At 44.0% G+C, this 27,131-nt stretch overlaps 1 protein-coding gene across 4 annotated transcripts in view; it reads left to right on the forward strand.

The window, feature by feature from the left end:
* Positions 1-27,131, forward strand: part of AKAP9 (A-kinase anchoring protein 9) — a 3,155,794-nt gene that overhangs the window by 1,285,201 nt on the left and 1,843,462 nt on the right. The window lies entirely within an intron of this gene.

A 27,131-nucleotide genomic window follows, 5' to 3' on the forward strand; every position in this document is an offset into this window, starting at 1 on the left:
ATGCTATTTTTGCATTTGTATTGTACTGTCTTCCTAAATCTAATATTTCCATATATAACCTACTTATTACTCTGAATCTAAAATAGAAACGACAGACTGGAATTGTTATCAAATCTACTGTCAGTGGTTTAATGAAATAACTTTATACCCTCTTCATGTCTTTGTTGTACTCTAATATTAGACCTGTAAATGTCAGTTGAAATGACTTCAGCAATTAAAAAGTTGTGTAGTTTCATGCCATTTTATAACCCCTTTCCTTTTATAATATGTTCCCTAAATCCTGTCTCTCTGTGCTTTCTTATAAAAATGCTCTTGGCATATTCGCCTGTGACTTCCTATTTTTCCAGGGTCTAACTTCCTTTAACATAAAGATCTGCTAACGTAATGCTCTTTGTATTAATTTCCTAGATCTGCCCAAATACCTATGTGTGATTTTACTGTTTCATTGCTGGGCACTATGGTTTTCATGTATATTGATTTATGCTTAATCAAACATATTAGTCTAAGTTGTGTGTGCCTCCAGATCTGAAAGCCCCAAGCCACTGTGTTCCTTTGTCGGTATTGGTTTTCCCATTGCACTTATTTCCTTTTGTTATCCCACATAAACTTCTTCATTTTCTTTTTCACATTCTTTGTTACATGGTCTCTTAGTTGATACATAAAGCCTGACCTACATAAAGAACCCAGGGTGCCAAAGACATTTCAGTTACTTGTATGTTTTTATCAGTGTCCATGAATAGTAGTTTCCATAGTTGTATCTTACTTATAACCATATGAGTAGTTTCTTCACATTCCTTATTAGCTGCTTGTTCAACATCCTGTTTTAACCAAACCCCCAAGTAGTTATCCTGTCATGACTCACATAAAAGTGGAAAAACTGTACCAAATGATGCATCAGGGCATAGATCATTGCTATTTCTTTGTTTTTGCTTAATTTACTTTATATCTTGATGTACTATTAAAATATTTTAATTTGTTATATAAAATATTTGTCATATTCTGGAATGGTGACATGTTATGTTGTCTGCAAATAGACTATTTTCTGTTTAGTATTTTTTCATTTATATCCAATTACATTGAATATCTCATGTCCCTAGCTGATGGCAGTAAATATAAAGCAAGGAGTAATGATGAACGTGGATAATCCTGCCTAGTTTCTTTTGTAAGGATAAACACTTTAGACAGCTCAGCGATATTGTACTTGAGGGCCTCACCAGTTTGTTTTGCGCAGAAGTAGGCATGTCGCGAACTGAGTGACAACCCGGTCTGCATATGTAATTTGCTCGTGCATACATGATATGAGAATATTAACGTAAATGAAATGTAAGCGGTCTTACAAATATCACTTTATGGTCATTCAGTCTATTTAATCAGAAAACCCGAAATTTTAACAGCACACTCTATAATTCATAGGTAGGTACTAGGCTATCGACCCAAGGGCCTATGCAAGCCTAGCCAACAAGGTTCCCTGGCTTACGCCACCCAAGAAAGTTATTTTCCTGTGCCACTGATGAGCAGACACACAGAAGTGATCCCCGGGGTGTATTTCCTATTTCCCATCCACTCATCAAGATTTTTCTTGAAGAGTGCTAATGAAGAACTTTGCTTGACATAGATGGGTAGCCTGTTCCAGAGTATGGGAAGTCTCTGGGATAGGAATCTATCCCTCCAGCATGTCCTGTTTATTGTGCTGACAAGGTTTAGGTCCCTAGAGTGTGTAGCTCGGAGGGATTGGGATTTCTTTAGGTGTAGCATGTCCAACAGCTCTGGGTTTGACATAGCTTTATATGTTAGGCAGAGATCACCTCTGAGTAGGCGATATGCTACGGAGTAAAGCTGGAGTTTTTTGAGGCGGTCAGTATAGGGCATTTGTTTGAGTCCAGTAATCCTCTTTGTGAGGTACTTCTGTGGCCTTTCCAGCTGCTGCAGATGTCTTGTGAGGTACATTCCAAAATGGGGTGTTGTACTCTATAATGGGTCTAATGAGTGATGAGTAGAGGGTAACGATGACCTCTTTTTTCCTGGAACCCTTTTATGATGAGGTGTGCCACTTAGAAGGACTTCCTGACTACTGTGGCGAAGTGACTATCAAAGGAGAGACTACTGTCCACCTGGGTCCCAAGGTCTCTTATCACGCATTCTGTGTTAAGTAGATTGCTGCCTATGTGGTAGTTCATGGGTACAGAGTTTTTACCAAAGGGGATGACACTGCACGTTTTGGCATTGAGCTTGAGGCCATGGCTCTGACACCAGGCATCTGTCTCAGAGAGGCCCTTCTGTAGGATGTTCACATCATTTGGGGATTTGACTATGGCTCCTAGTTTGCAGTCATCTGCGAGCTTCGTTAGCCAGAGGCCTTCTGTGTTAGCCTGTACTTCAGAGAAGTAGATACCAACCAGGAGCGGTCCCAGGACGGAACCCTGTGGTACTCCACTTGTCACTGGTTTGAGGTCAGATTTGGAGTCTGCAACTTTTACAGTGTGGGTTCTGTCAGTGAGCCAGTTGGCAACCCATCTTGTGACGTAGGGATTTATGCCTAGTTTATTGAGTTTAGCTATAATTCCAGAATGGGGGATGGTGTCAAAAGCCTTGGCGAGGTCAAGATAGGCTGTGTGAACCACTTTACCCTCATCTACGGCTTTGGTGACTGCCTCAAAGAAGTTGATCAGATTCAGGAGGCATGATCTGCCTTTCACAAACCCCAACTGGGTGGGATCCAGAGTTTGGAGGTTACCAATGTCTTTGTTCAGGAATTTACAAACGTGCAAAAAAAAATGACAAATAACTCCCATAACACGTACACTTTCCTAGTGTTAATACAGTTGACCTAAGTCAACGGTCAGAACCACGCCTCTCACACAGTAAAAAAAGCCTGATGACATGCGTTTTGCTACTAGTGTTTGATTTTGCTGAATCTTTTTTGGTTTCATTTGTTTATACAGTAAAAAGCCTGATGAAATGTGTTTTGCTGCGAACTTTTGATGATTTCATTTCTTTGCTGGTTATGGTGCAATAAAACATGTCAATTGCTGATGTTGGTAACAGTTTACTGTTATATTTATTGTCATATTACATATCAGCGTGCTTGTTTTCTTTTTACATTTTGTTGTACATTTGGAGGGAATGCATATTCATGAATGACATATCACGGGGGTGGGTTTTGGGCGGGGCTTGCTACTGCGCATCTGCTGAGGCCTTCCAGTACAATATCACCGACAACTCGCCATCATACTTCACCCAGGCTTGAGCTCCTCCATTAATGTTGTCTGTAGCAACCCAAATGCCTGTAGGGATCACTTTGTTAATATTATCAAATGTTTGCTTTGTTTTCTTGCTCTCTTACAAGTTTCGTCTTACTGCTGGAGTGACCCCCACGAACAGCCACTGCTATCCACAGAGTTTTCAAGGCAAAGGGGGGTAAATTGGTCTTTTGCCTGTATCCCACACGCATGCAGTCACACCTACAGACAATTACATACCCAGTCTACCGTACTACTTCTCTTTAGAATGTTTGAGGAAACCCACACGAACATAGGGAAGTCATGCAGACCCCATAAAGCAGGGACAACAGCTGAGAACTGAACCAGAGAACCTCTTGCTGTGAGGCTACCTTCTATAAATTTACACTGATCCAGGTCTATGAATTTTGGCAAAATCTTTGACATTCTTTTTGCCAAAATTGTCAGAAATAGTTATGATTCAGAATCGAAGTATGTATGCATGACCTTGGATGCAGAAGATCAGATGGTAGTGGATTTTGCAAAAAGAATGGACATGGCTGAGATGAATACGTATTTTAACAAGAGGGAAGAGCATAGGGTGACATACAAGAATGGAGGAAGATGCACACAGGTGGATTATATCTTATGTAGAAGGGCCAGTCTGAAGGAGATTGGAGACTGTAAAGTTGTGGCAGGGGAAAGTGTAGTTAGGCAACATAAGATGGTGGTTTGTAGGATGACATTGGTGATCAAGAAGAGGAAAATGAGTGTGAGGGCAGCACCAAGGATCAAATGGTGGAAATTGAAAAAGGGTAATTGTGAGGTGATGTTCAGGGAAGAGTTAAAACAGGCACTGGGTGGCAGTGAAGAATTACCGAATAGCTGGGTAACTACAGCAGAGCTAGTAAGAGAGATGGCTAGAAAGGTGCTTGGTGTGACATCTGAAAAGAGGGAGGAGGACAAGGAGACCTGTTGGTGGAATGAAGAAGTACAGGAGAGTATACAGAGAAAGAGGTTGGCAAAGAAGAAGTGGGATTGTCAGAGAGATGAAGAAAGTAGACAAGAGTATAAGGAGATGAGGTGCATGGCAAAGAGAGAGGTGGCGAAGGCTAAGGATAAGGCATATGAAGAGTTGTATAAAAGGATGGACACTAAGGAGGGAGAAAAGGACCTGTACCGATTGGCTAGACAGAGGGACCGAGCTAGTAAAGATGTGTAGCAGGTAAGGGTGATAAAGGATAATGAGGGAAACATACTCACAAGCAAGGAGAGTGTGTTGAGCAGATGGAAAGAGTACTTTGAGGGGCTGATGAATAAAGAGAATGAGAGGGAGAGAAGATTTGATGATGTGCGGATAGTGAATCATGAAGTGCAGTGGATTAGCAAGGAGGAAGTAAGGATGGCTATGAAGAGGATGAAGAACGGAAAGGCTGTTGGTCCAGATGACATGCCTGTGGGAAGCATGGAGGTGTTTAGGTGAAATGGCAGTGGAGTTTTTAACTAGATTGTTTAATGAAATCTTGAAAAGTGAGAGGATGCCTGAGGAATGGAGAACGTGTTTTGGTACCGATTTTTAAGAATAAGGGTGATGTGCAGAGCTGTAGTAACTACAGAGGGATTAAATTGATCAGTCACAGCATGAAGTTATGGGAAAGAGTAGTGGAAGCTAGGTTAAGAAGGGAGGTGATTAGTGATCAGCAGTATGGTTTCATGCCAAGAAAGAGCACTACAGATGTGAAGTTTGCTCTGAGAGTGTTGATGGAGAAGCACAGAGAAGGTCAGAAGGAGTTGCATTGTGTCTTTGTGGATTTAGAGAAGGCATATGACAGGGTGCCTAGAGAGGAGTTGTGGTATTGTATGAGGAAGTCGGGAGTGCCAAAGAAGTATGTAAGAGTGGTGCAGGATATGTATGAGGGTAGTGTGACACCAGTGAGGTCTGCGGTGGGAGTGACGGATGTGTTTAAGGTGGAGGTGGGATTACATCAAGGATCAGCTCTGAGACCTTTCTTAGTTGCAATGGTGATGGACAGGTTGACAGACGAGATCAGACAGGAGTCCCCATGGACTATGATGTTTGCAGATGACATTGTGATCTGTAATGAGAGTAGGGAACAGATGGAGGAGACCCTGGAGAGGTGGAGATATGCTTTAGAGAGAAGATGAATGAAGGTCAGCAGGACTAAAACAGAATATATGTGTGTGAATGAGAGGGAGGATAGAGGAATGGTGAGGTTGCAGGGAGTAGAGGTGGCGAAGGTGGATGAGTTTAAATACTTGGGATCAACAGTTCAGAGTAATGGTGAGTGTGGAAGAGAGTACAGGCAGGATGGAGTGGGTGGAGAAGAGTGTCAGGAGAGATTTGTGACAGACGGACGAGCACCAGTAAAAGTGAAAAGGGAAGGTCTACAAGAGGGTAGTGAGACCAGCTATGTTATATGGGTTGGAGACAGTGGCATTGACAAAAAGGCAGGAGTCAGAGCTTGATGTGGCAGAATTGAAGATGTTAAGATTTGCACTGGGTGTGACGAGGATGGACAGGAAGCCCTCCTCAGTATGGAGAACATCGATGTCTGTGCTGTGACTGAAACCTGGTTCAAGGCTCCTGAGAGCACCCCAGCACTATCAGGTTATACCTCATATCATGCGTTCCGGCCCCAAAATCCGGACCGAACCACAAAAGGAGGGGGAGTATCCATATTCATAAAGGATACCCACACCTCCAGGTTAGTGGCAACGCACGAAGCATCGGAGACCATCCAGGTGCAATTAACCATAGGTAAAACTGCCCTACTGTTTGTAGCATGCTACAGACCACCCTCTCAAACTCAGGAAACCCACACAGCCTTCCTGAAGACACTGGAGAGTATGAATGTCTCTCCAAACACCATCATATTGGGTGACTTCAACTACCCAAACATAGACTGGGAACATTACTCAAGCCCCAACACCCTAGCCCAAAGGTTCCTTGAGTTCATAAACTCAGATGTATGGAACAACTAGTCACCATTCCCACAAGAGGAGAAAATATACTAGACCTGATCATCACAAACATGGGGACAAAATGCTCCACACCGGAAGTATATCCCTCATTGGTGAGATCAGACCATAAATTAATCTCACTGGAGATCCACATCCCGCCCCCAACCCCAGCAAAAAAGACCACAGTGAAGAACTTCTCAAAAGCAAACATCACACTTCTTAAGACTGGAGTGGTATCCTTCAAGGCCCCCGTGCCAGTGGAAACCACAACCCACGCTGCTGAAACCCTTACAAATGCCTTCTACGAGCACCTCCAGGAGTGTATGGATCAAGCAATCCCTAATAAAATCAAGACCCTTTCCACCAAAGGCAGGCGCCCGGTCTGGTGGACCCCAGCCATAAACAAACTCTACAACAAGAGGAGAAAGCTACTACATGACAGAGCAAAATCCCTAAAAGGGAAGGCATCTCTGATCACTACTAGCAAAAAACTATGATCTCTCATAAAATCATCCAAGGCCAACTTTGAGAGAAAAATCGCTAATGACACAAAAGACAATCATAAGGCCTTCTTTAGCTATGTTAGAAACCTGGGTGGAAACTCCCAGATATGCTCAGAATTAGTCCAAAATGATACAAAAATCACTGAACCCACAGACATTGCCAACATACTGGCAGACAGTTTCAGTGCAAATTTCTCCCCTCCCTCCCCAAAAGGATAAATATCTATCCCACCAGAGTCTAGCCTCCCAAACATCTCAGATGCCCAGGTGAGAGCTGCTCTCTCTAAAGCAAAAAACACAGCATCAATGGGACCGGACGGTGTCCCCGGCTGTGTGCTACACGAACTCAATGAGGAACTAAACCCACACATAAGGCTGCTGTTTAATCTTACTCTTACTACAGGATACGTACCCAAAGAATGGCGTACGGCAACTGTGGTCCCACTCCTCAAAGGCGGTGCTTCTACGGACCCTGGAAATTACTGCCCCATAAGCTTGACGAGCCTTGTCTGCAAAGCTATGGAGAGGATCATAATGGAACTCATAAATAAAGACATTGGGGACCTACAGACACTGGATCCTACCCAATTTGGCTTTGTCAAGGGCAGATCCTGCCTCTTGAACTTGGTCGACTTTTTCAAAACAGTCACTAAGGCCATTGATGAGGGTAAGGCAGTTCACACAGCCTACCTTGACCTAGCAAAAGTGTTCGACACAATACCCCACTCGGGCATCATAGAAAAGATCACCAGCTTAGATGTAAACCCATATGTCACAAGATGGGTTGCAAACTGGCTCAAGGACAGAACCCACAGGGTTAGAGTTGCTGGTGCCATATCAGACTCTAAGCCGGTCACGAGCGGTGTCCCACAGGGCTCAGTCCTGGGCCCCCTCTTGTTCGACATTTATTTTTCTGAAGTGCAGGCAAACATAGGGGGATTGTGGCTGACAAAATTTGCAGATGACTGCAAACTAGGCACCATAATTGACACTTCATCAGACACAGACATCCTCCAGAGAGGTCTCATAGAAATGGATAACTGATGCCAGAGCCATGGCCTTAAGCTAAATGCCAAAAAATGTATAGTCATACCCTTTGGGAAAAACAAGGTAACCCCTAATTACCACATAGGTGGTAATCCATTAAACACGGAAGAAGTTATCAGGGACCTGGGGACCAAAGTTGACAGTAACCTCTCTTTTGACACTCTCTTTGCCAAAGTGGTTGGGAAGACATTCTACATTGCCCACCTGATCATGAAGGGATTCACATCCAGATCAGGAGAGGTCATTGTACCCCTGTACTCTTCACTTATCAGACCAGTGATTGAGTACAATGCCCCATTTGGAATGTACCTTACCCGACACCTGCAGCAGTTGGAAAGACCCCAAACGTTCCTCACCAAAAGGATAAAGGGGCTCAAACATATGTCATACGATGCCCGACTGAAGAAACTCCAGCTCTATTCAGTCACATACCGTCTGCTCAGAGGTGATCTGTGCCTGACATACAAGGCCATGTCCAACCCGGAATTAATGGACATGCTCCACCTCAAAAAATCCAAATCCACCAGAGCCACGAGAGCAAGAGACTTAAACCTCAACACGGATATAAATAGGACATGCTGGAGGGACAGATTCATCACCCAGAGACTCCCTACACTATGGAACAGAATCCCAGTCCATGTGAGGCAGAGCCCCTCACTGACTCTGTTCAAGAGAAATCTTGACGAGTGGATGGGAGATCGTAGGTTTACCCCGGGAATCATCTCTGTGTCACTGCTGGACAGAGGCACAGCAAACTAATGGGTATAGTATTCTCATCCTAAGGGGTGGTGAAAGCCACACACACTCTGGCTAGGCTTATAAATGCCCTAGGGCAGATAGCCTAGTATGAACCTATGAACCTAAGTATATTAGAGGGTCAGCCTGGGTTGGAAGGTTTGGAGACAAAGCCAGAGAGGCAAGATTATATTGGTTTGGACATGTGCTGAGGAGGGATGCAGAGTATGTTGGGAAAAAGATGCTAAGGATGAAGCTGCCAGGTAACAGGAAAAGAGGAAGGCCTAAGATAAGGTTAGGATGTGGTGAGAGAGGACATGCAGGTGGTTGGTGTGACAGAGCAAGATGCAGAGGACAGGAAGAAATAGAAACAGTTCAGTTGATCTGCTGTGGCGACCCCTAACGGGAGCAGCAGAAAGAAGAAGAAGAAGACGACGTTGGATTAAGCAGACTTTTGACCTTCTTTGGCATAGCTATTACTACTGCTTCATTTCAAGTCAAAGGCACATCTCCACTCAGAAAAATGTTAAAAAGTACTAGCCAGACTTTTATTACCTCCTGCCCTGCCTCTTTCTACAGTTCCATTGGAATCCTATCACTGCCAGGGATTTTACTGATTTACACTTTTGGGCGTTTAGCTTATGGCTATGATCTTAGCAGTGCTTATTTACACATGTCAGTCCAGGTTATAAGTAAAACCTGCAATACTGGTTGCATATATGCCTTCTTTGTATGAGATAACCTGCAGATAATTATGTGATTATTTGTAATTTTTCCTAACCTGCAGAATACATAGCTATGTAATTATTTGTTATTTGTTTCTTTCTTTCTTATTACATCACTGTAAGATTTAGTTACAGTGTAAAATCTGTGGCAACTGAAATATGTTATATCATCACATTTTCTGCTTTAGAAAATTGAGCATAATGGTCAGATTCAAGCCATTGCCTTTTGTTAATTTATAGGTTCATAGGTTCGTAGCATGATACTAGGCTATTGGCTGGGAGGGCCTTATAAGTCTAGCCAAGAATTTTGCCCATGTTCTCACAAAGTTAGTAACTATCTTCCCTTTCCAGCAGAGAGACAGGTGGGATCCCAGGGGTGTATTTTCTGTTTCCCATTCAGTTGTCCAGGTTCCTCTTAAAGAAGGCTAGAGAGGTACTCTGCTTGATATGGAGAAGGAAGTCTATTCCACAGATGGGGAGTCTTTGGGACACAAATCTATCCCGCAAACAAATTCTGTTAACGTCACAGACCAGGTTGAGGCCTTGCGTGTGGGTTGCATGAGTGGCGTTTTGACTTACAGATATGCAGCAACTCCATCAAGGCTGGGTCTGAGATGGCCTTGTATGCCAGACACAGGTCACCTCTGAGCAGTCTGTATGAAACTTAGTAGAGGGATAGAGCTTTTAGCCTGTCTGTGTAGGATAGGTGTTTGAGACCCTGTATTTTCTTGGTCAGGAACCACTGTGGTCTCTCCAGCTGCTACATGTGCTTGGCAAGGTACATGGTGAAAGGGGCATTGTACTTGATAATGAGTCTGATAAGGGAGGAGAGCAGGGATGTTGTGACCTCCTTGTTCCTGGATGAAATACCCTTACTTTATGAGGTAGGACATGTAGAAAGCTTTCCGTACAATGGAGGCAACGTGGTGGTCAAATGTCAGGTTGCTATCAACCTGGGTGCCCAAGTCACTCACGATGGATTGCATGCTTAGTATGTTGTAATTAATGTGATAATTAGTGGGGATGCCATTTTCCCCAAAGGGGATAATGATCCATTTCTTGGCATTCAGTTTGAGGCCATGCTTCTAGCTCCAGTCATTAGTTTGGGTAAGGCCCTGTTGGAGAATGTTGACATCATTAGGGGAGTTTAAGACAGTGCCCAGTTTGCAGTCATCTGCAAACTTGGTCAGCCACAAACCACTGGTTTTGGCTTGCACCTCAGAAGAGTATATCCCAAACAGTAGAGGCCCCAACACTGATCGTTGGGGTACACCACTCATCATGGGTCTACTATTAGAGGTGGCTTTCCCTGTTTTGACTGAATGGGTTCTATCAGTAAGCCAGTTAGCTACCCACCTGGTAACATATTGGTTAAATCCTAGCTGGAAGAGTTTATTTATTATGCCCAAGTGGGGAATAGTGTCTAAGGCTTTGGCTAGTTCAAGGTAGGTGATGTGCACTGTCTTCCCCTCGTCCATGGCTTTGGTGACTGTTTCAAAGAAGTCAGCCAAGTTTAGCAGGCATGATCTCCCTTTGACAAAACCAAACTGTGTGGGGTCAAGAGAGTTTGGAGGTTGCAACTGTCCTTGTTTATAAGGTCCATGGTAATGCGTTCCATGGTTGCAACTGTCCTTGTTTATAACGTCCATGATAATGCATTCCATGGCCTTGCAGATTAGGCTAGTTAGGCTGATGGGCCTATAATTGCCTTGGTCAGTGGACGCTCCACCTTTATGTAGAGGGATGACAGTGTCTGTACTCCATTCAGCTGGGACGAAGCCAGTGCTCAGGCTTTGGTTGAATAGGGTGCCTAATGGAGCTGAGAGCTCATGCCTGATATCATGTATGATATAGCCAGGGATGCTGTTGGCTGCCACGAAGACTGTATTTTTTGCCTTTGAGAGGGCATTACAGACCTGCTCCCTGGTGATGAGGGGAGGGGGGCAGGTGCTGGGGATGTCATGGTTTACTGATGGGGGGGACAGGGAGGTGAGGTTTTCACTGAACCTGTCTGCCAGCAAGTTTGCTATACGTACGGTGTTTGTATATGTGGTGTTATTGACCACCAGTTCAGAGCAGATTTGGGTGTTGACTTGAGATTGCCGTTGTATGCGAAGAAGGCCTTGCTATTGTCCTTAGTGAATGTGGCCAATTTTGACTCGAAGCTAGCCTTAGAGAATTTCACCAGTGACCTTTTTTGCTTGTTCAGACAAAGGAGAGATTGTTTCCAATGTGGCACCTGCTCCTTTCTGGTCCTGGACAACAATTTTTTCCTTTTATTATAGAGTTTTTTATTGCTGCTGTCTGTCCACCAGACAGGTTTACTCTTCCTTGAGGAAGATGATTTGGTCCTGTCAGGTATTGCCGAGTCCATACAGCTATGTAGGTGCTCATATCGTTTTTTTATGTTGGCTTGGACATTAATGCTAGTTCCAACTGAAGGGATGGTGGCTGTGAACTGGCTTATACCTGCTCTCAGGAGATTGTAGTAAGTGTTGGAGAAGGTTTTTTGTTTGACCCTGATTGGGTGGGGGGGGTACAGGGGAGACGGTGACTTTGAAAGTGATCGATATATGGTCAGATCTTACGAAGACAGACACCGTAGAGGTACTACAGTGGCTACTCATGTTACTTAGGACCAGGTCTAGGATATTTTCACCTCTCATAGTGGTGTTGACAAGCTTATTCAATGCATTGGCATTGCTGAAATCAAGGAGTCTGTGGGCATTCATGTTTGGGCTAGAGTAGGTCTTCCACTCTGTGGTTGGGTAGGTAAAGTCACCCAGGTTCAGGGTAGAGGGTTGAATCTCGATGGATTCAAGTAAGTCCAGATAGGTGGATTGGGCGTCCTGAGTCATGGTTGGGGGTCTGTAGCTAGCTATGATTTGAACAGGTGTTTTGTCAACAGTTAACTGCATTTGGGGTACTCTACTTGATAATGTCTGTTTAAGAAAGTGAAACATTGTCCCTCTCGTTGTTATGTGGCCCACTTTTTGCTGCTAAGCCATTCTCATATGTGCTAACTTGTCTTCTGCAGCGAAATAGCTGCATTTAGCATATGCATATTATGTGCCTCTGCAGATGAAATATTTACTGTTACATTGCCAGCTGCAGTGTTGAAGCTGTTTCTTCTTCAAGAATGATGGTGCTTGTTGTTTCTTGCAGTGGTTAAATGTTTCTGCTTCTTACACACACACACATACAAAGTCTGTGTATATTATGTATGTGTGTGGACATTTGCAAATATTGGTACTGCTGTTGTGAACATGGAGAAGGAGCAGATTGAATTTTAAAAAATGTCTTTACAGTGGACATGTTTGACAAGTTATTTTACTGTTAACAACTACTATAAAATGCAGTGCTGCATTGTGGTCATACCATTGCTAGGACTCTGTAATGTCATGTTTGTTGAGGTATTCATTTTACTTCTCACTCTACACTCCATATTGTGTATTTAGGCAGCAAATTTGTAGGTCCTTTTTTGACTAATTTTCTGGATGGCATGTTGAAGCCTTTAATTGTGTAATCGTAGCCAGGGACAAAGTAAGTTATCTGGGTTCTTGGGTATTGTCTACTTAGAAGTATTGGTGAACATCATTTCACAGGCTGAGTCAGTACACAAGTCAGGAAATGCTTTGGACCCAAACGGAGGTACTCAGTAAGTGAGATACTGCAGTTTATTTTCATGTAAAATTATGAAGTGTGCCATAGTAATATTTCTAACATAACGTAAACCCGGAGGGTTTTTAGGGGACTCCAATGGTATCTAATGAACACATACATAATGTTAAAAACTTTTTGACAGCTGATGTCCTGTATACCTCTATTTTCCAGCTATGTATGTTTATGTAGCAGTAACATATGCATAATTGTCATATTTATTGAAGTATCTTAAACAGTCCACTTGGAAGTGTTGTAGAACCACATTTCATAGGCCCACTCAGCACACAGGTCCGCGTTGGCTTTTGACCCAGTTTGAGTGGTTGACAAGTGAGATATTGTAATTTATTTTCATTGGAAGTTATTAATGTACACTATTCTAACATTTCTGCTAACAAGTTTAACCGCCAGGAGTTTATGTACTACTTTGTACCTTCAGGCAATGTTGGAAAAAACTGACCTGATAAGCTGTGTCTAACTACCTACCACTTTCTAAATATTTGAACTTTGTTTACCAATAAAATGAGCATAAGTATCATATTTATGTTAATATCTTAAGCAGTGTGTGCTTGGAAGTTTTGTGGAACAACATTTCTTAGTTCCGTTCGGCACCAAAGTCAGAAATACTATAGACAAAAGTTAGATGGTTAGATAGTGAAATACTATGATTTGTTTTCATTCAAAATAATGAATGTTTGTGCTGTTAATACCTGTTTTACTAGTTTGCCATAGAAGGAGTTGATGTGATACCTTGTGATAAGATATGAATGCTTACATCATCATCAACAACTCCCCTTTTCCCCCATTTTTTATAGGGTTGAGGTGTCATATTAGCATTACTTATTAATCGTTGTGACCAAATCATAATGCTGGGAAACATCTTGCTGCTACCCAGTGTTTAACTTTCACAACTTTGCGGGTGAAGGCTGAAATAATGGTTAAGGTTTTCTTCTCACATTCAACAAGAACAAGGTTTGATTCTCACTAAGGGGGAATTGCTTAAACTTAAAATGGTCCACAGAAACAACTAGCTTAGTATTTATCTGTAAACCTGTAATATAAGCTATATGTTAATTATATTAATAACTTTAGCCAGAAGATATTTGTGTGATGCTCCATATAAATGCTGAAAAAACGTTTTATTGATAGCTGGTGTCTAACTCTGTTTTCCAGATAGTAACATTTATTTGTCCGTTACATATGCAGATATGTGTACAAATCATAATTATGCAAATATCTCAAACTAGAGCAAATTGAAGATCATATCTGCAATAATAAAAAATCACACTGATACATGAGACCAGATTCCAAAATATGTACTCTCATTGTAAGTGACTTATTCCTGTATAAGGCCCATCTGTAAAGCAAACTTTGCAGAGTAGTATGTTACTTACACTGGCAGCAAGACTTTTAGAATCAGGCCCATAATATCTGTCTACTGTGATTTACAAAGATGTTAACAGTTGGTTGAATTCCAGTAAAAAATTATTTATGATGTCTGTGACGATGTGAGGTATTGCCAGCTATGCCTGGAGAAGTAGGGCGCTGGATGTGTAACATATGTCAACATAGCTAGCTGGAGTTTTGTAAAGAATCATGTCATTTATACATCAAAGTGATTTGTACCGGTGCTTGTGCTGAAAATGTATTTGTAAAGCTGATTGTGTTAAAAATGTACCAACAGTGGGTCCTGCTGGACAGAAAAGAAATACACCTGTATGTCAGACTTTATTGTAACTGTTGAAATGAATGCAATGTAACAGAGGATACTGGCAGAAAAGAGGTTAATCTTGGTCCAGCTAGCTTTGAAAAATAGTCTGAAATTAAATTACCCCGCTTAGGCCATAAAGATTGTATCTTACAGATGTTCTTCGTATTTACTGTTGCAGTCATCACATTTGGGTTATCTACCTGCAGGTAGCATTCAGCCGGCCTGAATACCAGAGTCTTGGATTCCTGCATCGGATGCTGTCTCTTCTTCCATGACGTCAGGGGTATAAAAACATGCAGCCGACGCCATTACATCAGTCTTTCTTGCCGCGTGGTGCCCGAAGCAGAAGCAGTTCACAAGTGCCGGTCGGCTGATTCCTAAAATATTCGTTTTCGAGTTTCAGAACCAATGTCTTCAAAAAAGCTAAGTACCCCGTTGAGGATCCTTTTTCTTGCTCTTAACCGATGTCAGTAAAAGTTAACAATTGTCTTTCCTGTGGAAAGCAAATACCTCATGAAGATTTTCATTCGTATTGCATTCCTTGCTTAGGCCCAGACCACGATGTCCCTCGCTGTTGGTTTTGTACCTTGTTCAACCCCCTAACTGTTAGTCGTCAGGCTATATTTGCAGCAAATTATTTTGGTACTCGGTTTAACTATCCAGAAATGGCTTTGGTAAGCCATCCGACTACCAATATTCCAAAAAGAATAAGGATAGACAGACCGCATAGGTCCAAAACTACAGACGATGCTTCCTTTAAGCTAGTCGCCAGTCTGACGGTACTCAGTGAGGCGCTTTCGCAGCCCCTGATACCCATTACTTCAGATTCGTAGGCCTCTACTGAGACCCATTCAGAGTCCGGTATTCCGTGAGATGCTTCTTCGACTATGGAACCTGCGGATGTCTCTACCTTGGATGGGTTTGGAGATGCTGTGCAGGCACCGGCTTCTGAGGGTGTATTCAGGCCTGCAGACTTGCATTTTAAACCGACGCCATTTTCTTCATCCAGGTCTAAAACTCGACCCACACCTAGAAAACCAACGTCCAAACCGCTTGGTCAGGCCCATATGCCTAAAAAACAAATGCTTAGAATGGCTGAAGACCTTATTACTTTAATTAGGGGAAGTCAGCCTTTCCCCCTCTAAGAGACGTCAGTCGCCCTGCTAGACAGGGGTCCAGGAAAGTAAATAATGTGGGAAGAAATAGCCAGGGAATTGTTATGGCTAGGCTTGTATAGGCCCTAGGGCTGATAGCCTAGTACCAACCTATGAACCTATAAACTGATTTTCCTTCTGATTCTTCTCATCAGGATTCTGATATTTCTCTTTCTTTTGATTACCAGGATTTGCCCTGATCTACCTGTGAAGATTTTGATGCAGAGAATTCCATTCCCTCTGCTTCCCCTCCAGAAGATTTTTCTTTTGGTGAAACCTTGCACACTCTTAGGGAGCATTTCCACTGGGAAAGCCAGGATTACTCTGACTCCAAAAAGAGGCTTAGGGAATTCTTACTCCTTCCTCAACACAGGCCTTTAGCTATTCCTCCTGTTCTGCACATTGTAGATGATGCTTTCCTGGAATCTAGCCTGTCCCAGACACTTTGCTTCCAGATCCCAGAAAACCTGACAGGTATTACAGAGTACCTGACTCACAAGTTCCTCTTCAAGAATCCTACTGCAGATCCAGAGACCATTTCCCAAGGACCAAAGGGCATTAAGGCTACTGCTGCCAAAAATCCCACCCCATTCTGATAGAGTTTCTAGAGCCTTGAACAGATGGGGTAAGAAGGTATACACTTCTGCTACTTTGGCCATTAGGGCTTTAAATTGCCAGTTTTATATGTTAAAGTACCAGCAGCATATTATGGGACTACTTAAACAGAAAGTGATGTTGATTCCTGACTGTGCTGAACACAAAGAATTACAGGATTTAATGCATTCTGCTGAACAAGTTGGTAAACATACTTTGCAATGTGGTTTTGACTCTTTAGAAACATCCTGCAGGGCTGCTGTCATTGGGTCTGTACTTAGAAGGCATGTTTGGTTTAAGGAGCAAAACTTGCCAGATCATGTTAAAGCTAAATTACTGGATGCTCCCTTAAACCAAGACTGCCTGTTTGGCAACAAAGCAGAAGAAGTCCTCAGAAAGATGGAGGAAAAAGCTAAATCTATGCAAACTGTTAAATATTTCCTGCAGGTACATCCTCCCAGATTTAGTAGGTATTGGCCTTCAAATAATTGGTCCTTTCCAGCCTCTTCCAGGCCTTCTCAGTCCAAACCCAGGAACAGCAGACCACCTAGGTTACAGTCTCAGGCTACGCACAGACCTAAGCAGTTGGGGGGCTTCCACTTCTAAAGCAGGAAGTAGTAAGACACCCCCCTACGGAAAAATGGCACAGTGACTTAACCTTAACCCTTTGAAGCCCTGCTCAACTGCCTGCTCCCTTAGGAGAAAAGCTTGCCCTGCATGCAAAAAACTGGGAACTCATTACCCAGGGCAAATGGGTTTTAAATATAGTTTCCCAAGGGTACAGATTCCACTTCCACACCCTACCAACCCCAAAGGGTTGGCCAGACCTACCTCCAAATCAGTGGGCAGAGGCTCAACAGCAGGTTCTCTCTCTTCTAAGTATCAGGGCTATTCAACCTGTCCCAGCAGAAGAAAGGGGGCAAGGTTTTTATTCAAGACTTTTCCTGGTACCCAGAAAAGACAGCTCCTGCCATCCTCTCCTGGACCTCTCTATTCTAAACACCTTTTTCGTAATCCCAAAATTCAAAATGCTAACACTTCAACAGCTGCTTCCTATGCTAGGCAAAGATGCCTATTTGGCAACCTTAGACTTAAAGGAAGCTTACTTGCACATTCCAATAAGGGAATCTTGCAGGAAATACCTACGCTTCAGGGAAGGCTCCATGCACCATCAGTTCTCTGCACTTCCCTTTGGCTTATCTACTGCACCCTGGGTATTCACAAAGTGTCTAGCTCCAGCCATTGCATTTTGCAGGCAGAGAAATATTGAAATAAACCCATACTTGGACAATTGTCTGATTCGGGTAGAAAGCCAGGACTTACTATTAAAACATCTGGCATTCGTAAAGAAGCTTCTAACCTCACTGGGGTACACCATAAACGAAAATAAATCTCACCTAGTACCCTGCCAACAGATTGTATTCCTGGGAGCAAACTTGAACACAACTTCCCAGATGGCTTTCCTCACTCCAGAGAAACAAGTTTATTTGACAACCTACTTCAAACTACTGGCCACAAAGACCCAGCTATCTGCAAGGAAAATCCTGCAAGCCCTGGGGTTCATGGCCTTTTGCATTCTACTAATTCCATATGCAAGACTGCATATGAGGAAACTACAGTGGTATCTAAAAAGCGTTTGGTGTCAACATTCTCAGGATCTGGAATTAATGATTCCTATCATTCCTTCTATAAAGACAGAGTTCTTTTGGTGGGCAGATGCCTGCTACCACAACAAGGGGCTTCCTTTCACTCTACCCCTTGCCACCCAAACCTTAACAACAGATGCATCAGACTATGCATGGGGGCGCTCACTTGGCAGGGCAGTGCATTAAGGGCAAATGGAACCCGAGACAGATACACCTGCATATCAACCAAAAAGAAATGTTAGCTGTACAGAATTCCCTGACCCTGACAGCCTTCAAAGGCAACATTATTCCATTACAATTATTGGTAAAGACAGACAACACCACAGTTACGTGGTACATAAACAAGCAGGGGGGAACCCACCCATACCCTGTCTGCAGACTAGCCATGGCTCTGTGGAACACAGCCTTGAGCTACCAAGTGCACTTACAAGCTCAATTCCTGCCAGGCAAGCTAAATTCACTGACAGATGACCTAAGCAGAAATCTCATGGACCCACATGAATGGAAACTGGAACCAAAAATATTGAACCTCTTGAGGAAGAAATGGGGAACTCCAGAGATAGACCTGTTTGCCTCCCCTCAGAACTACGAATTGGACAAATTCTACACAAGGATTCCCACAGTCAAGCTTGGAAAGTGGATGCCCTGTCCTTTACCTGGGAAGGCCTCTCGGTTTACGCCTTTCTCCCTCTGCCTCTCCTCTCGGAGGTTCTGCTAAAGATCAAACAGGACAAGCCAAGGACAATACTGATTGCTCCAGACTGGCCATGCCAGCCCTGGTACCCCCTCTTGTGCAGTATGATACTGCTGGAACCATGGCACCTACCTCAGACACCTTCCCTGCTGTCAGAGCAGGCAGGCCACATTCTGCACCATCAGCTTCAAGCCCTGAACATTGCAGCCTGGCTAATTCCTTGAGCTCTCCATTAGTATCCCTCAGTAAGCAGGTGCTAGATGTCATTCTGGAGGCAAGGAGGCCTAGTACTAGAAAATCCTATGCTGAAAAGTGGAAAAGATACTGTTCCTGGAGCCAGACTCAGGGGATGGGCACAATGGTGCCCAGCTTACCTCATATTCTTCAGTATTTAACAGAAGTGCTCCACAAGGGCCTATCCTTCTCGTCAATCAAAATTCATGCCTCTGCCATTTCAGCACATTATAATACTGAACCACCCCTCTTCTCTCACCCCCCTGCTAAAGCAATTCCTCAGAGGGGCCAAAAATTTAAGACCCCCTCCCAGGTGAGCCCCTACTCTAACCTGGGACCTTAACTTTGTATTGGAAAAGCTCACTGTCCCTCCATTTGAACCAGCTGCAACTGCAGAGTTGAAATTCTTTTCTTGGAAAACAGCCTTCCTTCTAGCCATCACTTCAGCAAGAAGAGTGTCTGAATTACAGGCCCTCATGGCAGTGGAGCCCTTCATTATCTTCCATGCAGACAGGGTTTCCCTCGGGACCAATCCTTCCTTTATGCCCAAGGTGGTGTCTAGTGTGGCCCTACATCAGTCCATTCATTTGCCTACTTTTTTCCCTAATCCACAAAACAAAGGGGAACGAATACTGCACTCTCTGGACGTGCACAGACAACTTAGATTTTATTTGGACAGGGCTAAGACTCTTAGAAAATCTGAACAGCTGCTAGTTGTCTTTGCTGCAGGGGCAGAAGGGAAGGCCATTTCAAAGCAAACCATTTCTAAATGGATAGCCCATTGCATTCATTTCTGCTATAAGCACCATGGAAAACCTTCCCCACAGGGGATAAGATCACATTCCACCAGGGCTGCATCTACCTCTACAGCCTTTCTCAGAGGAGTCCCTACCAGGGAAATCCTAGAAGTTGCTACCTGGAGCTCTGTACATACCTTCAACAAGCATTACCGCATGCCTGTTTTTTCTAAATCCAGAGCTGGTTTTGCCACTGCAGTCTTGCAGGGCTTAATAACTGGCCCTAATGCTCTCTAACTTCCTTCTCCCTTCCTTAGCTTTGGGAATCAACCCAAATGTGATGACTTCAACAATGAAACGCGAAGAACATAGTACAGTTGTGTACACTTACCATAAATGTGGATGTTCGAGTGTATTCACTGTTCCAGTCCTGGATGTTCATCGTGTTACCCTGCTGCAGTCGTCACATTTGGGTTATCCTGTCGTCAGGTGGTCCCGCATTCGGCCGGAATTCCAAAGTCTTGGTCCGGCGTCGGTTGCTGTCGCTTCTTCCCTGATGTCAGTGCGCCAGGGGTATAAATAATGCATCCAACGCCATTTTCTTCAGTCTTTCTTTCCGTGCAGTGCCCGAAGCAGAAGCAATTCGCAAGTGTCGGTCGGCCGACTCCTGAGATTTTCGAAGTCGAATTTCAGATCCGAAGTCTTCAATAAAGCTAAGTACCCCATTGGGGAAACTTTTCTTGCCGATGTCAGAAAAAGTTAACAATTGTATTTCTTGTGGGAAGCAAATACCTCATAAGGATTTTCATTCTTACTGTATACATTGCCTAGGCCCAGACCACGACATCACTGGTTGTCATTTTTGTGCTAGGTTTAATAAGCGTACTATAAAAAGATGCTTTGATTTCGCACGACACTACTTCGGTAGAAAATTTAACTATACGATGCCATTGGAGCAACCGACTACCAGCGTGCACAAAAAACGGAAGGATAAGGACAGGCAGCCTAGACCCAAGCCAGACTCCGAGGCCTCGGCTGGACAGGTCTCCGGTTCACCGGTCTTCAGTGAGGCTCCGTCGCAGCCCCTGATTACTGCAGATTTGGAACCCGAGACCGCTTCAGAGCCTTTGGCGGAGAGTGCTAGGCCGACGCAGCCATTTTGTTTAGCTCCTACCGACGACACTACAGAAAGAGATGTCAGTGCTACAGAGACACCTTCGGTTTCTGAGGGCGTTTTCAGACCGACGACGCTCAACATAAAAACGTATCCTAAGCCTAAGACTCCTATTAAGCCAAAAAAGACTGCACTTCAGTCTCCAGTTCAAGGCAACATGCCTAAGAAACAGATGCTTAAAATGGCTGAAGATTTTATCTGTTTAATCAGGGGTTCCCAACCCCCACCCAACAAAAGGCCTAGACAAGAGGAAGATTATGCCTCCTCTGAACAAGTGTCTTATTTCCTCAGGCTCCTCTGAGGACCAATATTACTCCTTTTCCCCTTATGAAGATTCTGATGCTGAGGATTCAATTCCCCCAGCTTCTCCTCCTGAAGACTACTCCTTTGGGGAAACTTTACACACTATGAGGGAACATTTTTACTGGGAAGGTCAGGACTACTCTGACTCAAAGAAAAGGCTCAGAGAGTTTATTTTATTCCCCCAGCACAGACCACTTGCCATCCCCCCAGTTTTAAACATTGTGGATGATGTTTACTTAGAATCTAGTTTGAACCTAGATTCTCTTCCTCCTGCTCCAGCCAAACCAGACAGATACTACAGAATGCCTGACTACCACAAATTCCTTTATAAAAGCCCTGTTGCTGATCCAAAGACTATTTCCCAGGGTCCCAAAGGGGCTAAGGCTTCTATGGCAAAAAATCCTGTGCCCTCTGTAAGAGACTCCAGAGAACTTGACAGGTGGGGGAAAAAGGTTTATACCTCAGCCACTCTAGCTATGAGAGCACTAAATTGCCAATTCCACATGCTAAAATATCAGCAATTTCTAATGTCTCAGTTAAGACAAAAAATGAGCACACTCCCTCATCAGTCTGAATTGAAAGAAATGCAGGATCTGTTGCATGCAACTGAACAGGTGGGCAAACATACTTTACAATGTGGGTTTGATTCCTTAGAGGCTTCCTGCAGAGCAGCTGTCACTGGGTCTGTTATACGTTGGCATGCTTGGTTAAAGGAACAAGCTCTGCCTGATCATGTTAAAGCAAAGCTTCTAGATGCTCCCTTACAGCAGGATGTTCTATTTGGACTTAAAGCAGAAGAAGTCTTAAAGAAAATGGAGGATAAGGCAAAATCTATGCAGACAGTTAAAGATTTTCTACAGGTACAGCCCCCTCGCTTCAGCAGAAATTGGCCAACAAAAAAATGATCCTTTCCAGCTACTGACAGACCACAGAGGGGTAAATACAGACGCCCAAGATGCAGAGGACAACCACAAGCCCAATTCAAACCTTGACAATGAGGCACTGCAACACAGAAGGGAGGAGAAGACAGGCCCCAAACTGCTAGAAGGCAAACTCAATGACTTACAACTCATCTGGCCAAGCAACACTCTCTTGGCAGCTCCCTTGGGAGGAAAATCTCGCACTTTTTACAGACAACTGGCACATTGTCACAAAGGACAAATGGGTCCTAGACATAATTTCACGAGGATACAGATTCCATTTCCACACCTTGCCAATGAAAAGAGGAATGCCAAACCTGCCACAAAATCAATGGGCAGAGGCACAAAAATTACAGCTCTCATGGACATGAGAGCCATTCAACTGGTACCTGCACGGGAACAAGGCCAATGATTTTACTCAAGACTCTTTCTACTCCCCAGAAAGGACAATGCCTGGAGACCAATTCTGGATCTTTCAATTCTAAACACCTTCTTACAGGTACCCAAATTCAAGATGCTAACACTACAGCAGCTTCTTCCCATGCTGGGCAAGAAAGCATGGCTAGTAACATTGGACCTCAAGGAGGCATACCTGCATGTCCCTATCAGACAAAGTTGCAGAAGATACCTCCATTTCATTGCAGGTTCAACCCATTACCAATTCTTTGCACTGCCCTTTGGCTTATCCACTGCGCCCAGGGCCTTCACAAAATGCCTGGCACCAGTAATTGCATACGGCAGACTAAGAGGAATTCAAATATACCCATACCTGGACGACTGCCTCATTCAAGCAGAAAGCAAGGACATCCTCTTACAACATCTGGCTTTGGTAAAACATCTTCTAAGTTGCCTGGGGTACACAGTAAACTAAAAGAAATCAAATCTAGTACCCTCACAAAATATGACATTCCTGGGTGCCAGCTTAAATACAACGGCCCAGAAGGCTTATCTGACGCCAGACAAACAACTACAACTGACTCAATACTTCAAAACAATGACAACAAAGACCCAACTCCCTGCAAGAAAAATTCTGCAGGCCTTGGGCTTCATGGCATCTTGCATTCTACTAATACCATTTGCAAAGCTGCATATGAGGAAATTACAGTGGTACCTAAAAAGCGTATGGTCTCAACACAGCCACAGCTTGGACACAATGATATCTCTCATTCCCTGCCTACAACAGGAGTTTCTATGGTGGTCACAGGCATGTCACCTCAACAAGGGTCAGCCTTTCACCTTGACCCCAGCCAGGCAAACTATGACAACAGATGCATCGGACTACGCCTGGGGGGCACACATGGCAGGACAGTGCGTTCAAGGCATATGGACTGCAGATCAAAGGAATCTGCACATCAATAAAAAGAGATGCTACATGTACAGAATGCTCTGACAGCCTTCAAAAACCTCTTACATCCAGGACAACTTACAGTAAAGACGGACAACACCACAGTAATGTGGTACATAAACAAACAAGGGGGTACGCACTCCTACCCTCTATGCAGGCAAGCAATGACCTTGTGGAACACAGCACTGCCTTACCAAGTTCAGTTACAAGCTGAATTCCTGCCAGGAAAAAAGAACACATTGGCAGACGACCTCAGCAGAAACATCATGGATCCCCACAAGTGGAAACTGTATCCACAAGTATTTACAATGATAACTCAAAAATGGGGCCTTCCAGACATAGACCTGTTTGCCAGCCCCCAGAACTATCAGCTGACAAAATTTTGTACAAGGACACTTCACCATCAAGCTTGGAAAGTGGACGCACTCTCATTCAGTTGGAAAAACCTGACAGTTTATGCCTTCCCTCCATTGCCTCTCCTCACAAAGGTGCTTTTGAAAGTCAGAAAGGAGAGACCACAACTGATACTCATAGCCCCAGACTGGCCACGCCAGCACTGGTACCCACTATTAAGGAATATGGTCCAGGGCCCACCTTGGATTTTGCCACAAATTGCCCATTTGCTCACACAACAAAACAATCAGATTCTACACAGCCAGCTTAAAACCTTAAATCTGGCTGCATGGCAAATCATCTAACCATCCAGCCAGCTCCTCTTTCTCAAGCAGTTATGGATGTTATTCTGGAAGCTAGGAGGCCCAGCACCAGAAAGGCCTACTCGGACAAATGGAAAAGGTTTTGCGCCTGGAACCAGGCTAAAGGCCAAAATACACTTCAGCCTCACATGCCTCAGATTCTACAGTATTTAACGGAGATGTTGCACAAAGGACTTTCTTTTTCTTCCATTAAAATCCACGCATCAGCTATTTCAGCTCATTACAACACGGATCCTCCCTTATTTTCACATCCACTTCTAAGGCAGTTCCTCAGAGGGGCAAAAAACATTAGGCCCCCCAGGAGAGCACCTACACCAACATGGGACCTCAATTTTGTTCTGGAAAAACGTATGCTACCTCCCTTTGAACCAGCTCACCAGACTGAACAAGGAAAAGATCACAGTAAGCTGCCTATCAGGCGCTAGAATCCGCCACATAACACAAGCACTCAGGTCACTCCACAGCAAGTACAAGTATGACTCAGTCATTGTCCATGCCGGTGTGAACGACCTGAGATGTACCTCCCTGGACTACATGAAAAGAGACATAGAGGAGCTCTCAGATTATGTAGCCCAGGCCGGTATGACCCTGACCCTGAGCAGTATCCTACCCTCACCAAGAATGATGCCACAATACAGAGACAAAATGATCAGCTTTAATAATTGGCTTAATTACTGGTGTCATTCTAAGGGGATCAATGCCTGTCTGCCTGGGATGACATGCTTGACAAGCCACGCTGCTTTGAGGGACGGCTTGCACCTGTCACCCTGGGCTTCCGGATATTGGCAAAGGCTCTTGCCACCCCATAGTGCCTTTTTAGGCAAGGCTCAAATGATAAACCTACGCCCTAGAAAACAAAAATGGAGAAAAACTAAGGGTAATACTGCTCAATGCCAGAAGTCTAAACCTCAAGATGCACGCCCTCGAAGCCCTCTTCAGTATGGAGAACATTGATGTCTGTGCTGTGACTGAAACCTGGTTCAAGGCTCCTGAGACCACCCCAGCACTATCAGGTTATACCTCATATCATGCGTTCCGGCCCCAAAATCCGGACCGAACCACAAAAGGAGGTGGAGTATCCATATTCATAAAGGATACCCACACCTCCAGGTTAGTGGCAACGCACGAAGCATCGGAGACCATCCAGGTGCAATTAACCATAGGTAAAACTGCCCTACAGTTTGTAACATGCTACAGACCACCTTCTCAAACTCAGGAAACCCACACAGCCTTCCTGAAGACACTGGAGAGTATGAATGTCTCTCCAAACACCATCATATTGGGTGACTTCAACTACCCAAACATAGACTGGGAACATTACTCAAGCCCCAACACCCTAGCCCAAAGGTTCCTTGAGTTCATAAACTCAAATGCTATGGAACAACTAGTCACCATTGCCACAAGAGGAGAAAATATACTAGACCTGATCATCACAAACATGGGGACAAAATGCTCCACACCAGAAGTATATCCCTCATTGGTGAGATCAGACCATAAATTAATCTCACTGGAGATCCACATCCCGCCCCCACCCCCCAGCAAAAAAGACCACAATGAAGAACTTCTCAAAAGCAAACTTCACACTTCTTAAGACTGGAGTGGTATCCTTCAAGGCCCCCGAGCCAGTAGAAACCACAACCCACACTGCTGAAACCCTTACAAATGCCTTCTACGAGCACCTCCAGGAATGTATGGATCAAGCAATCCCTAATAAAATCAAGACCCTTTCCACCAAAGGCAGGCGCCCGGTCTGGTGGACCCCAGCCATAAACAAACTCTACAATAAGAGGAGAAAGCTACTACATGACAGAGCAAAATCCCTAAAAGGGAAGACATCTCTGATCAATACTAGCAAAAAACTACGATCACTCATAAAATCATCCAAGGCCAACTTTGAGAGAAAAATCGCTAATGACACAAAAGACAATCATAAAGCCTTCTTTAGCTATGTTAGAAACCTGGGTGGAAACTCCCAGATATGCTCAGAATTAGTCCAAAATGATAAAAATCACTGAACCCACAGACATTGCCAACATACTGGCAGACAGGTTCAGTGCAAATTTCTCCCTCCCTCCCCAAAGGAGAAATATCTATCCCACCAGAGTCTAGCCTCCCAAACATCTCAGATGCCCAGGTGAGAGCTGCTCTCTCTAAAGCAAAAACACAGCATCAATGGGACCGGACGGTGTCCCCGGCTGTGCTACACGAACTCAATGAGGAACTAAAGCCACACATAAGGCTGCTGTTTAATCTTAGCCTTACTACAGGATACATACCCAAAGAATGGCGTACGGCAACTGTGGTCCCACTCCACAAAGGCGGTGCTTCTACGGACCCTGGAAATTACTGCCCCATAAGCTTGACGAGCCTTGTCTGCAAAGCTATGGAGAGGATCATAATGGAACTCATAAATAAAGACATTGGGGACCTACAGACACTGGATACTACCCAATTTGGCTTTGTCAAGGGCAGATCCTGCCTCTTGAACTTGGTCGACTTTTTTGAAACAGTCACTAAGGCCATTGATGAGGGTAAGGCAGTTCACACAGCCTACCTTGACCTAGCAAAAGCGTTGACACAATACCCCACTCAGGCATCATAGAAAAGCTCACCAGCTTAGATGTAAACCCATATGTCACAAGATGGGTTGCAAACTGGCTCAAGGACAGAACACACAGGGTTAGAGTTGCTGGTGCCATGTCAGACTCTAAGCCGGTCACGGCGGTGTCCCACAGGGCTCAGTCCTGGGCCCCTCTTGTTCGGCATTTATTTTTCTGAAGTGCAGGCAAACATAGGGGATTGTGGCTGACAAAATTTGCAGATGACTGCAAACTGGGCACCATAATTGACACTCCATCAGACACAGACATCCTCCAGAGAGGTCTCATAGAAATGGATAACTGGTGCCAGAGCCATGGCCTTAAGCTAAATACCAAAAAATGTATAGTCATACCCTTTGGGAAAAACAAGGTAACCCCTAATTACCACATAGGTGGTAATCCATTAAACACAGAAGAAGTTATCAGGGACCTG

Source organism: Protopterus annectens, chromosome 3.part1 (assembly GCF_019279795.1).
Source record: "Protopterus annectens isolate FY-2018-M chromosome 3.part1, PAN1.0, whole genome shotgun sequence".
NCBI classification, from domain to species: Eukaryota; Metazoa; Chordata; order Ceratodontiformes; family Protopteridae; genus Protopterus; species Protopterus annectens.